The sequence below is a fragment of the Emydura macquarii genome, unplaced genomic scaffold, assembly GCF_026122565.2.
Source record: "Emydura macquarii macquarii isolate MOO-44397 ecotype Brisbane River unplaced genomic scaffold, CSIRO-AGI_Emac_v2 contig_2199, whole genome shotgun sequence".
In the NCBI taxonomy this organism is placed as follows: Eukaryota; Metazoa; Chordata; order Testudines; family Chelidae; genus Emydura; species Emydura macquarii.
In genome coordinates this window covers 1,146,966-1,160,697 of record NW_027132336.1, presented here as the reverse complement: position 1 = coordinate 1,160,697, position 13,732 = coordinate 1,146,966, and the positions used below count along the sequence as shown (strand labels likewise).

At 39.4% G+C, this 13,732-nt stretch overlaps 1 long non-coding RNA gene across 1 annotated transcript in view; it reads left to right on the top strand.

The window, feature by feature from the left end:
* LOC137160337 (uncharacterized) overlaps positions 1–11,194 on the top strand; it is a 65,364-nt gene extending 54,170 nt beyond the window's left edge. Inside the window, exons 5-6 of the long non-coding RNA XR_010921849.1 lie at positions 4,062–4,203; positions 10,820–11,194. This is a non-coding gene — a long non-coding RNA (uncharacterized lncRNA). The remainder of the gene's footprint in view (positions 1–4,061; positions 4,204–10,819) is intronic.
* Positions 11,195–13,732: the final 2,538 nt, after the last annotated feature.

The window sequence follows — 13,732 nt, the reverse complement described above, 5'->3', positions numbered from 1 at the left end:
CTAGTGCTGCTTACACCTGCTAGCTATATGGGAGATTCATTTAATGCAAATCAAACCAGAAGCAAGCAATACAGAATTGTATTGATGTTTTTGAGGGGCACAGGCTTTGTCTTTGTTTGGTTGTTTTTTTAAAAATACTAGAATCAGCCTGGAAAGGTGAGGGAACAGGTCTAAATTATAGAAAAAGTTTTGTGTTAACAACTGAGAACTCCAAAAAAGATTGGGGGATTCACAAAATCTTGAAGTCTGAGGTTCATTCACCATACTCAATATGTGTATGCAGATAGATAGCAGCAGACAGGGATCCTTTAAGACAAAACATGCTATATAAGTGTAAGATTATTATAGAAGTCAGTTAACATACTGGACTCATAACCCTTATATCTACTAACTTCTCTATCTTTTATAGATTCACAGATCACAGATTCCGAGGCCACAAGTCTAGCCTAGATCATCTAGTCTAACCTCCTTTATTACACAGGCCATAGAACTTCCCCTAAATAATTGCTAGGGCATATCTTTTAGAAAAACATCCAATCTCGATTCAAAATTTGTCAATAATGAAGAATCCACCATGACCCTTGGTAAACTGTTCCGGTGGTTAATTACTCTCACTATTAAAAATGTGTGCCTTATTTCCAGTCTGAATTGGTCTAGCTTCAAATTCCAGCCATTGAATCATGTTATACCTTTCTCTGCTCAAGAGAAGAGCCGTTTATTATATCAATTATGAAATATTTGTTCCCCATGTAGATACTTATAGAGTGTAATTAAGTCACCCCTTAACCATCTCTTTGTTCGACTCAATGAGTTCAATCTATTTAGCTTATCATTATATGGCAAGTTTTCTGAGCCTTTAATCATTCACATGGCTCTTCTCTGAATCCTCTCCAATTTATCATCATCTTTCTTGAATTTATGGAGATCAGAACTGAGTACAGTTTTTCAGAAGTGGTCATGCCAGTGCCAAATATAGAGGTAAAATAACCTCTCTACTGCTACTCAAGATTCCCCTGTTTATGCATCCCAGGATCGCATTAGCTCTTTTGGTCACAGCATCACACTGGGAGCTCACGTTCAGCTGATTATCTACCACAACCCCCAAATCTTTTCCAGAGTCACTGGTTCCCAGGATAGAGTCCCCCATCTTGTAACTGTGGCTTACATTCTTTGTTCCTAGATGTATACATTTACATTTAGCTATATTAAAACATGCATTGTTTGCCTTGTGCCGAGGTTACCAAACGATCCAGATCATTCTGAAACAGTGACCTGTCCTTATTTACTACTCCCCCAATTTCTGTCAGCTGCAAACTTTATCAGTGATGATTTCATGTTTGCTTCCAGCTCATTGATAAAAATGTTAAACAGCATAGGGCTAAGGACTAATTCCTGCAGGACTCCACTGGAAACAAACCTACTGCTGAAACCTTCCACTGCCACTGACTCCCCTCTGCCAAAGCCTTTCCCTGGTGCCAGAGCCTTTCCTCACTGCCAGAATCTTTCCCTCCTCCTGGAGGGGAAAGAAAAGCTCTAACAGTGGGGAGCTGCCAGAGCCTTTCCCCACTGCTGGAGTCTTTTCCTGCAGGGGACAAAGGCTCCATCAGCTGGAAGGTAGAAGGATACTACACAGCTAAAAATAGCAGTGTCAATGAGAAGGCATGACTTGGGCAAGTAGACAGTCATATAAGGTATATACAGGACTGTCTGTACTCCACTCACCTAAGCTGTGCCTCACTGATGCTGCTACTTAAACTCTTGCTAAGGGGGGCTACCACTGAAAGTAAAAGGCAAAAGATGTAGCCTTAGAAGATATGTCTACACTGCAAAATAAATAAATAAACCTGCAGCAGTGAGTCTCAGAATCCAAGTCAATTGACTTGGGCTTGTGGGGCTAGTGCTATGGGGCTAAAAATAGCACTGTGGACTATCACGCTGTGTGGAGTGGCTCACGACCTCAGGGCAGACTCAGGGCAACCTCAGGGCAGACTGTCAAAAAACAGGGCAGACACCCCAAACTGGCTGACTGTTCTATAATTAGGTTTCACCAAACCAGTAAGAAGTGTGAACTCGGAAATCACTGTAACCATCTTGTCATGGTAAAGCTGTAACAGTGCCAAACTTTACACCAAAAATCACAATTATATTCAGGTTATTTGCAGTCCCAAAGAACCAGTCACTTGTACTCAAATCCCCAACCAAAGCAATGCCTGTAGCCAGTCCTGTAATAAACTAACGAACAACTTATTAATTAAGAAAAGAAATGAGAGTTATTTGCAGGGTTAAAACAGGAAACATACACAAACACGAGTTACCTTTAGAGTTTGATTTTGAAAAATAATACAAGCTTCTATAATAAGCAGATTTATATGTCCTTTAGGGCTGACCCATTCTAAGCAGCATGGGTATTTCTTGCTTATGTTTAAGAATCTTTGCCCCCTATGAGTCCAGACAGCATATAGAGACTCCAATTCCTTTAGGTGAGGGAGTTTTTATCCACCACTCACTGGAGGCCAAGCTGATGGGACAAGCACCCTTGCATGTAACCTCTTCATGGGTGGGGAGCAATGGACGAAGTCTTTATTCCACAAGGGCCCATTTAGATTCAATAGTCCTTCCTGACAGGCAGGAGATAACGCCTTCTGTAGCAATACAGCATTTTACATTAGATGAAGTCTTTTCCTGTTTGGTGAGTTACAGAGTTTCAGATTAAACATTTTACGGTTAGAGAGTAAACACTTAAATATTACCTTAGAGCGTGGGGTACAGACATTATAAGTAGGATTAATAGATGCAGCATCATACAAGCATTCCATAAAGTCTAAACACATTCTTATAACACTAATATCTATTTTGACTATATTAACCAAGAAGTAAGCGAGACTGGTTTCCAGCTATGCATTTGTCAGTATTCAGTGAGGCCCAGTGTCTTTGTGTGAGCTAATACCTGGTCTGCCAGTGACACATAGACGTTCCCACTTGGACTGGTGCCTGGGCTCTGAGCAACCTCTTCTCTCCAGGTTTCAGAGCCAGGGCTCCAGCCCAAGTGGGATTGTCTATCCTACTATTTTTAGTCCTGTAACATGAGCTCTGAAAGTCCGAAACAATTGACCCAAGCTTGGAGACCTGCTGCCTTTCGCATTGTGGACTTACCCAGAGTGTAGGATCTATGAAGCAAGGACTGTCTGTGTTTCTACAGTGCCAAGTGCAATAGGGCCCCAATCTGAGTTGGGCCTCTAAGTATTAATATAATATAAATATTAATAATTAAATAACCAGGCCTCAATCCTTCAAACACTTACGTATGTGTGTTAATTTACACATGAATAGTCCTATTGATGTCAGTGTAAAATCACTCATGTCTGTCAAGTATTTGCAGGATCGAGGCCTGAGACTCTCATTTATTCCTCTTTCATACTTTCTGAGGCTTTTAGCAACTATTTGGACTTACATTTTTAACATATATTTTACTTGAGCAAGGTCATTGCATATATTTGTGATTAATAAACATTAAAATGATCTATTTCATGTATAAAACAGGAGAGGAAAAATCCCTGTTCACTCCTGCATTTTATAATATATTTTAAAAGCATTTGTGCAGAGTAGAGCAGAAAAGTGCAGTTGCATTCTGCAGTATTTAGTCCTAATTTCAGAATAACAAAAGATGATAGTTGACACAAAAATGCTATTGTTTCACTGGGAAGCAATTAGGCTGGGGATGGTAGCTCTCAAATGAGACTGTAGTTCCTCATTGAGCTATAATTACCTGCTATTTGCCAAAATTGCCATTAGAAGAAGAATACTGCCATGACTGAAAACCCTAATTACCCAGGATTTGAAGGTTGGTGGAAATTGTTGTGCTTTTAAAGGTCTTCCAGTGCTATTAATACAGATTTTAAATTGGAATTAGATTGAAAGGTAACACAAGTTTTACATAACACTGTGCTGTAGTTGTTTAAGACTTTGAAATGTTGGGCTTCTTTTTGCAAAATCTTGATCATAATAGAATAATTTTTACCACCGAATTGAACCTACAATGTTTTGTTTCCTTGCTTTTCCAGAGCCCTATGCATTTGTTCCAAGAGCAAACTTCTTGCTTTTTTTGTGGGAGAAATCACGAATATAAATGAAGTGTTGGAGGAAGAATAAGAAATGTGGCTATGATTATACCATGCTTCACAGTGGACAGATGAAAGCAATAAGGTAATGCTGTTGTTTTAGTAATTAGAAAATCAGAATCTGTAATGTTTTAAAGGTTAACTTCATGAAAAATATAAATGGAACGTGCTTAAGAGAACATTTGCAACGAAATCTCACAGTGCATATTGTTTCATATCCAAGTGACCCCAATTTGTGATAAGCATAGAATTCCTAAAGATTACCTGCAAGAAAGCTTTGATTATGTGAAAGTCAGAGTGAAAATTATGACTGATCTATATATACTTATACCACATTCATACCCATGGTTTCCAAGTACCTTTCAGAAAGTGATTTGCCTTCATTTCTTTACTTAGCTATTGATTTCAGTAGGAGCCTGACATGCACATCTGGGGACAAAATTTGGCCCTTTCCTTCCAAAAGCACTTACCAATCCTGAAAGTATAAATCAACAGTGTCCCCACAGCCTGGAAGATGGTACTATATAATTAACACAGACAGTTAGACAAGATAAAACAGGTTTAGAGAGGGGAGCAACATGGTTGGAGAAGTGGGAAAGGAGCAGCTGTATATTACGTACAGTAGAGTGAGGCAAGTTGACATGCATATAAGACAGAAATGAGAAGCAGTATCATTTGTCTTAGAGGACATCTAATGAGTCTTCTTCATCCTTGGAAGCTGCCTAAACTAAGAGAGCAGACTAGATTTCTTAGGGACAGGATTATGACTGGATTGCCCAGTTACTAGAACAATAAGTGCTTTATAAATGCATATTGCAGTAGCTGAGGTGAGAGATTACCAAGGTATAGTCAAGAGTTTAATGGTAGGGATGAACAGAAAAGGTTAGGTTGATGTTATTGTAGAAGGAGATACAGGAATTGTAAGAGCTGGGAGGTGAGGAGGGAAAGAAAGACTGAGGAGTCAAACATGGAACAGAAGAAATGCTGAGGGTGTAGACTTGTCAGGAGTGATGTAGAGGGGAGAATGTGAGGGGTAATGGGAAAGGGACATCAGCTGAAAAGGGGAAAACCAGATATACAGTGTGATTCTCCTGTTTCTTATTTTGGGATTTCAATGGTGTTACCACTAGACATTGGAAATAAAGTGCAATTTTAAAGTGAGGATTATTAACCATTGGAACAATTTATGAAGGGATGTGGTGATTATCAATCAATGGAAATCTTTAAATCAAGACTGAATGCCTTTTTAAAAGAGATGCTCTAACTCAACCACAAGTTATTGGGCTTGATGCATGAATTACTGGAGGAAATTCTATGGCCTATGTTATGCAAAAGGTCAGACTAGATGATCACAGTGGTCCCTTCTGGCCTTAAAATCTATTAATGTGATTTACACCAGTATAAGTGAAGTGAAGTGAATCAAGCCTACAATTTCCTCAAGTTCTTAATACATATATTTAAAACACTATTCAACTACTCACTATTTGTGAGGAATTAAAGTGTGAACTGCACAGTTTTATTAGTAAATCCCAAGGAATCAACATTTAAATAGCTTTGAGCTTTTAGCCTTTGGCTCCCTTTAAAGTAACACTGCGGATGTGATTGACAGGCTACCACACCTATCAATCATGTATAGTGTATGAATGCAGGTCTCAGCACTGTGCTATATAGTAATTTTTTAATAGAAATTCACAGAATCATCTGCAGGTTGCGCATGAATGTAATATTATTGATATTTTCATCTGCTTGATAATGACAGTGGAGTTAGTCTGGAGTATGTCCATTGACTTCAATGGATTTAAACCTGTGTGACTCTGAGAATTTGGTCTATACTCTGAGACCAACAGACCCAAAAGAATGGAAGGAAGCTCAAACCTCCACTCTGCTAAACCTGGCTCAATTGTTTCCTCAAGTCATCAGCATCATCTCCTAAATTACAGTAATACTTGTTCATTAATAACTTGTTATGAATATAACAACTTTGTATTAAGTTGCTTGGCATTGCTTTATTTAAAATGTAATGTGCTTATTCTTGACCTTGTTAATTAACATTTAATTATACATTTGTTTATTAATCTCTTCTTAGAGCAGATGGGAGTAACATTCTCCTTTAGGGTCTGGGTTCAGGAAGAACTCTTCCTGCAGCTGCTGGCACAGAGACACTCTAAGTACTTCCTGGGTTCCAACAGCCCAGGAAGGCCACTTTTTGTTCATAGGGAAAAGTATCTCTTCTACAGTAGAGCAGCTAGTTCATATCAAATTAGACTTTCAATGTGGAGTCATAGGGTCCCCTAGCTGCATCACGAGATACAGCAATGGGGCTTATAAGCATGAATTTGGGAAACACACTAGTATGATGGTGGATTCTTTCTTTCTTTCCTTATGGGATCTCAGATAATCAGGGAAGAATTTTGAAGGTATCATGGTACAAATGAATGGTGGTCTCCTGAGGGTTCTGTTCTTGTGAGCCAGTGAGGAACAAAAGGGATATACTGAGCTGAAGACTCATGCTTCTCTCTTCTACAAAATAAAGATGGCTAGAAGAGGAGGGGCAATGCCCTGGTTTCACTAGGGGTGGGTGGGTCCGAGGCCATCAGCAAAAACGGCAGGAGACCCATCAGACCTCCGGACCAACAGGAAGGGAAAAAATACTTCATACGTAAATGATAAAACTACCTTGGGGAACGGGGGGGGGGGTCACAATTTTCAAATCTGGCTTTGAAATATCAAAATAGATATCAATTTTAGCTACCCAGGCTAAAATGCTGGTTTTAGAGCCTATGGGCTCTTTCAGAGATGCATAGATTTTAAGGCCCGAAAAGACCTCTCTGATCAATGTTTCATCTCTCTGAATAACACAGGCCTAGAATTCCATCTAGGAATTCTTGCATCAAGTCCCTTAACTTCTGGTTGGGTTGAACCACATCATGTTGCTTAGAAAGGCATCCAACCCTGTTTTAAAGAACAGTGCAGAAGTAGTCTGGATCAGAAAAATGCATTAACTTAAGATAAAATTATTATTCCAGCAGGGCCATGAATGTAGTACGTCCTGTTGTTAGACTTTTTCTTTTCTGTGGACTGGTAATGTCCATGGCCTGAACACTATGGCATTTAGGTGAAACTACACTAATGTCATTAGAGAATTCAATGAGAGATTTCCTGAATAAGGACAGAAAACTGAGTAAGGGCCTCGGGCTGTGTTTCTTAGAGATTATTCACTACAGTTGTAGTGTGCATTGCCTGGTAGTAATTTTGTTGTTGTTGTTAAAGGTTATTGTCATTGTTTAGGCCTTAGTTATTTTCCTGACTAAGTACAAGTAACATACAAGGCTACCCATTATTCATTGTTTACTGAATTATTTGTATAATATAGGCTTCCCTTTCAGTAGAGAAACAATATTTGTAACTAACTGTCTGAAAATGAATATGAGTTTAATTTATGGGGGAAAAGCACGTCACTGATCAATTAGCTGTTTGGTCAAAACCTCAAAAGTTTGAAAATTCATGACAAACCTCAAGCATTGCTGAGTTTGCCCATCCCTAGAGGAGAATGGCAGGTTTTATGGGGCTGGGAAAGACACTAAAGGAAAAAGAGTTATTAACAAAGATGGCCATATAAGTAGGAAGGGAGGGGAGAGAGACCAAATGATAGGAGGGGATAAAGAGCCAAGAAAGGGAGATTCTTTTGTACCTGAATTCAGTTTTTCTGCAAGAAAGCTTTATTGGTGCTGTAAAGGATAGACAAGAAATTCAATCTGGCAATTCTCTTCCTTTTGGAGAAGCTCAATTCTGCTTTGGTATTAGGTGGTTTTATTATTTTGGTGAAGTATTGGATGGTAGGTACTTGTGCAATTCTGGAATAAATAATTGAGATGCAGTTAACAGTGCTCAGAAAATAAGACAAGTTTTGTCCTCACTTACGCCAGGACAAATCTTCTGAAGGTTCTGGGATTGCAAGTCTGTGTTTGAGGATGGTAACTGATTCTGCACTTATTTGTGCAGGTATGAAGCAGGATCAGCCATACAGATGTCAGTGGAATTAAACTAGTATAAAATCATTTTAAATGAGGTCAGAATCAGGCTAAATATATTCCTTTTGTATATTTACAGAGCAGACTCCTTTTGAACCCTGTATAAATTATATGTAGAGCGACAACACTTTAAGTGTCTATTAACTAGTGCTTAACTAATGCTAAATTACAGTGACATTCACAGGACTGCATCATGAATTTATTATGATATGGGCTATTACAGAGAATACAAAATGAAACTATAATGAAGGGACCCATAAGCCCTTTATTCTCATTTTTCAACTTAACATGCACAAATATTTTTTTTTCTGCAGATCAGCTTTTTCTGCATAGCAGAACAGTATGTTGACTGGGTGAAACTTGGCAAAAAGGACCCTTGAAACACATGGCACCCAGGAGAGCTGGGCAGCTATAGAAAAGAGGGCTCACTGCACTCTTCTAATGCAGGCTGCACTTGCTGGAGTTCTGGGAGGCACTGCACTTCCTGGGGCTCCCCTTGGGACAGTACTGCTCTGCACAGGCCTGCATATAGATAAGTACACCAAAAACCCACTATGTGAAGGTTGCAAAGTCAAGCACTCAGGTTAGGAAATACCAGAATTAAGGTTGCCTGTGCAATAGCTAAACTATTTTGGCTGGAATTTTCCAAAAAATACCCCAAAACAAACAAACAAACAAAAAATCAACCTCAGGCAGACACATGGCATAAAAAAAATCAGCCAAAATGAGACTGGCATTTGGCAAAGTCATAAGCAAATGAAAATAGCATCTTATAATGGCAAGTGTTGGGCAACCTTATTAATAGGTGACACTACCAGTCCTATCTACAGTACAGTCTGGGTCTCAATGAGCTCCATAATGCTCCAGTAGTTTATTACTTATCCCGTTTTACATATGGTTAACCTGAAGATTGAAGAGGTTAATTGTCTTGCCCAAGAAAACACTTTGAATAGTAGAATTGGGAATAGAATGCTTATTTCTTGTATCTTTTTTTATCTCTGATATTTCTTTGGGCCAAAGGATACTGTCTGAATTTTCACATACCAAGAATAAATCAATAGATTTTCATTTGTGAAAAGGTCATTAAATACTTGCAATTTCTCTGTTAATTGAAAAGAAATACAGATGAAGAGACATATAATAAGTATAGAACACTGTCTTTTATTCCGTTTCTCTCCTGGGAAAAACAAAAAAGGAGAAAAGACAGATATATGGTAAATAAACATAAAGGCAAAGTGAGATTTTCTTTTGCTTTGGCCATTATATGATAGATTGTTCAACCACAACTAATCTGAAGAGTCATTGAAAGATAATAAAAGTAAGACAATTTTTGGAGAAAAAGCACCCTTTAATCAGAGATGTAGAACTGTCAGCTAAGTAAACTCCAGCTCACCTGAACTGTTGATCTTCTGCTGTTCTTGTAGATGATATTTTTTTTAAAATGTGAAGGGAAGAATTAAAATAAGAGTATTTAACTATTTAAAACAGCAGGTGAGGCTATTATCTTCTGCTAAAACAAAGACCATGGGAAAAACTTCTGAAGACCAGAGTAATTTCTGAGTGAACATATAAAAGACCACAATTATGTTACAGTCAAAGGAGGAAGAAAAAAATAACAGTGGATGGGGTAATGAGGTGGGGGGAATGTTAATGGTATGAAGGAATATATATAAATGGGCCATATAACTGATGCATGTTACTTGCAATCAAGAAAGTTAGATGAAGATAAGAGCTGAGTCCAAATGGCTAGAATAGTGTAAACCATGTGCCTAATGGGGTATATCACTTTAAGAGATCTATGGGGGTCAGGACTGGGTAGGAGTGAGTTGTGTCTGGGTCACTGTTCCTATTTGTGCCTGTCCATGGCTAAAAGCCCATCCCCCAGCCTAAGGGTAGGAACTACTGAGCCTGGGACTCAACTAAGTTCAGGGGACAACAAATGAGAAAACAGGAACAGGCGTGAAGTTCAAAGGGTTAAACGGAGGGAATCTGAATGGAACACTGAGCAGAGAACCCTGGACAGCTCCTATTGCTCCTCAAAAGTAGTTAAGGAGTCAGTGGTTGCAGCCCAGAGCAACTCTGCCTGGACAAGTGATCAGACGGAGGAACGGAAATAGGCCCCACAGTTGCAGAGCACCTCCTCAGCCAGCATCCTCTCCCTGGTTTTGTAGATGGCCACCTTGGCCAAAGCAAGGAGGAGGTTATCTGGGTCACCATTGCTAGGCAGATTTAGGACTCGACATCCAGAAGTTTTTGGACCTGGGTGTGGTAGTTTTGGGTATGCGCCAATAGGTTCTCAGTGGCTGGGGTCAGACTCTATGAGGGCAAGCAATCAGGGCAGGTGCTTTACAAAAGGCCATGTGCTCCGTGTGAATTTGGAGAAGCTGATCCCCTGGAGAAGAGTGTAGGCTGTTTTCCCTAACTCTGGGGCATTTTACAGCAGGTTAGTGATATTGTTAACCCTCCAGCAGGGAAACCCTGGCAGTGTTACATATAGAAAGTGGAAAAATAAATTCCTTTTATTGTATACTTTAAATGTTTGTTTTTTAGCCAAACTATTTTGTTAAACTGTCTTAACTAATATGATTCACCAACATTTCTTTAAATGTAATAATGGGGAAAGAGTCATTTATATTTTGCTATTCTCAGTTTTGTATTTTCTTTTAACAGGGTTTTTAAAAAACAATATACTTAACTGGTTGGTTAATCGGTAGGTGACCAGCTAACAGGGATTTCAGCAAAGGAAAAGGAGAAGTCTGCATGGATTCCAGCTGAAGATTCCTACAAGCAAGTGAACAAAAGATGTTGCTTTTGACTCAGCAGACTATAGACTTGGTGATCAGAGATGCTAACTGAGACTCAGGCGAACTCGACCTAAGCTTTGGGATCTTTGTTTCTTCTCACTGTGTTTCTGTGGGGACTAACTTGTTCAGATTTAGTTTGTTTTCTTTATTTTTGTTTATGTAAAACTGTAAAGATAATGTATGTGAATGATAAAATAGTCATGATGTGTTGTAAAAAGTAAATTATTATTATTTATCATAAGATTTATAAAGCTGGGTATTTAATTAAGTTCATTCCTTTTTGTTCTTTATGGGACTTGAACATGGGGTGGTTGACCAAGAGCATTGCCAGCAGATTGAGGGCAGTGATTATTCCCCTCTATAAGGCATTGGTGAGGCCGCATTTGGAGTATTGTGTCCAGTTTTGGGCCCCCCACTACATAAAGGATGTGGAGAAGTTGGAGAGAGTCCAGCGGAGGGCAACAAGAATGATTAGGGGGCTGGAGCACAAGACTTATGAGGAGAGGCTGAGGGAACTAGGCTTGTTTAGTCTTCAAAACAGAAGAATGAGGGGGGATTTGATACCAGCCTTTAACTACCTGAAAGGGGTTTCCAGGGAGGATGGAGCTAGGCTGTTCTCAGTGGTAATAGATGACAGAACAAGGAGCAACGGTCTCAAGTTGCAGTAGGGGAGGTCTAGGTTGGACATTAGGAAAAAGTTTTTCACTAGGAGGGTGGTGAAGCACGGGAATGGATTACCTAGGGAGGTGGTGGAATCTCCATCTTTAGAGGTTTTTAAGCTGCAGCTTGACAAATCCCTGGCTGGGATGATTTAGCTGAGGTTAGTCCTGCTTTGAACAGGGGGGCTGGACTAGATGACCTCCTGAGGTTCCTTCCAACTCTAATCTTCTATTATTCTGTGACCCTGTGCAGTCCTTGCTGAGAATCCTTAAAGACTGAATTCTGGATCTCCAGCTGCTTTTCCATGGCATTTGGGTTTTCTTGGGCACTGGAGGAGGGCAAAGATGTGAACTCTAGCCTACCCAAAGGTTAAAATAGCAAGAAAGGTTAAGGGTGGAGAGGACTGGATTTAATCTTTCAAGCCCCTCTGCACTGTACCCACGTGGAGTCTGAAAAGTTGGGCTTTACCCAGATGGAGTGGATTTCTCTCATAATGATGGTATTTATTTAAATAGATTTTTAAATGTTCTTAACTAGCTACATGTGGAATGTGCAGGTAAGTAAAAAGCATTGCCAAATGTTTGTAAACTCTCTCTTTTTCAGTGAATCCATCAAGGCTTTCAATGGCCACCCTGTCGGGAAGGGCAGCAAAACTGGCTGTGTTGAACTCAGAAGGGAAGCAAGTTCCACCATCGAAAACCCTGTCTGAAACCTCTCTCTGAAAAAGCTCCACTCCTCTCATTTTTAAACCAGATAACTGTTATCTCAAACTCCCCAACTGACGCCCACGACCCTGTCATCTTCCAAACAGATGATTTTTCAAGAAGTCAGTTCTCAAATAATTGAAGCCAGAACAGAGGATAGAGCTCTCTGTGAATGGCATAGGTACAAATGGACAGCTGCATTCTCCACTAGCTGAAGTTTCTGAATGGACTTTGATTATAGCCCCATATAGAGTATCATGCAGTAATCAAATCTTGAGGTGACAGAGACATGGACAGCTGTAGTGAGGTAATTATCCAAAGGAAAACACAACAGCCTTCTAGCCACATGTTGGTGGGGAAAAAGCAATTTTGGCCACTATAGCTCCTTGGATATCTGTAGCACCTGTCTTTCCATTAAGACCTTTAGGTTGCAAATGTGCATAACAAATGAAAGTTATACACTCAGTCCATGGAGAAATAATTGCACCCACCATTTCTTCTCATTGCTTCCCCAAGCCTAATAGAATAATTTCAGTCCTGTCTGACTTGGGTCTTAGCTAGGTAGCTATCTAGACTTCAATCTCTGTAAGGCACTGTGTATAAGTCATTCAACTGAACTGACCTGGCTGGAGTACGTATAAAGCTGGGTTCCATCGGCATAAAGATAAATCACAGATATATTTCTTCACTAACCCTCCTAGAACCCTGGGGCTGGCAAACTGGTACCTCGTGGAATCCCATATGAGGGAGAACATGGGGAAAATAGAATTAAATCCTGCCAGTTCTGACTCTGATTCAGCAAAGCGTTTAATCTTTAAACATGAGTAATAATTTGGGAGTCTCATGGAGTCATGATCAAGCCAGTAATGAGTAATTGTTGAATGCAATCTAGTGGAATCTCTTTTGAAAAAAAACACTGGAGCCATTCAAGAGCAATCCACAGGTGTGTTACAAGCACCTCATGGTCAACAGTGTCAAAGGAGGATGACTGATATAAAAGAATAAGTATGGACACAGTACATTTGCTCTAAGGCTCCTTTACTCTGTGTAAAGGAATCTTAACATAAATAAGAATCTGGCCCCTGATCTTGATCCATTGCCATGTTTTAACAATGTCCTTGCTATTCCTATTTAAATTCCAAACTTAATATTAATTTAACATAGTTGTTGTACATTAATAGAAGATACAGAGTTCTCTGCTACAGAAAACGGACACCTTTTCAGAAAGAGAATATATAACAGAAACTATGAAAATTTGAACTTATCTGCATACCTCTTTTTGCTTTTCTGTACTTATATTTTGCTATAGTTTAGGTACTAGGGATCACTTGTTACGCTGGATGTGTTTGGATTAGTTGCAAAAAAAAGGTCCTGACCATTTCTAGTCATTAAGATTCCCTGGGCACTCTTTGCTG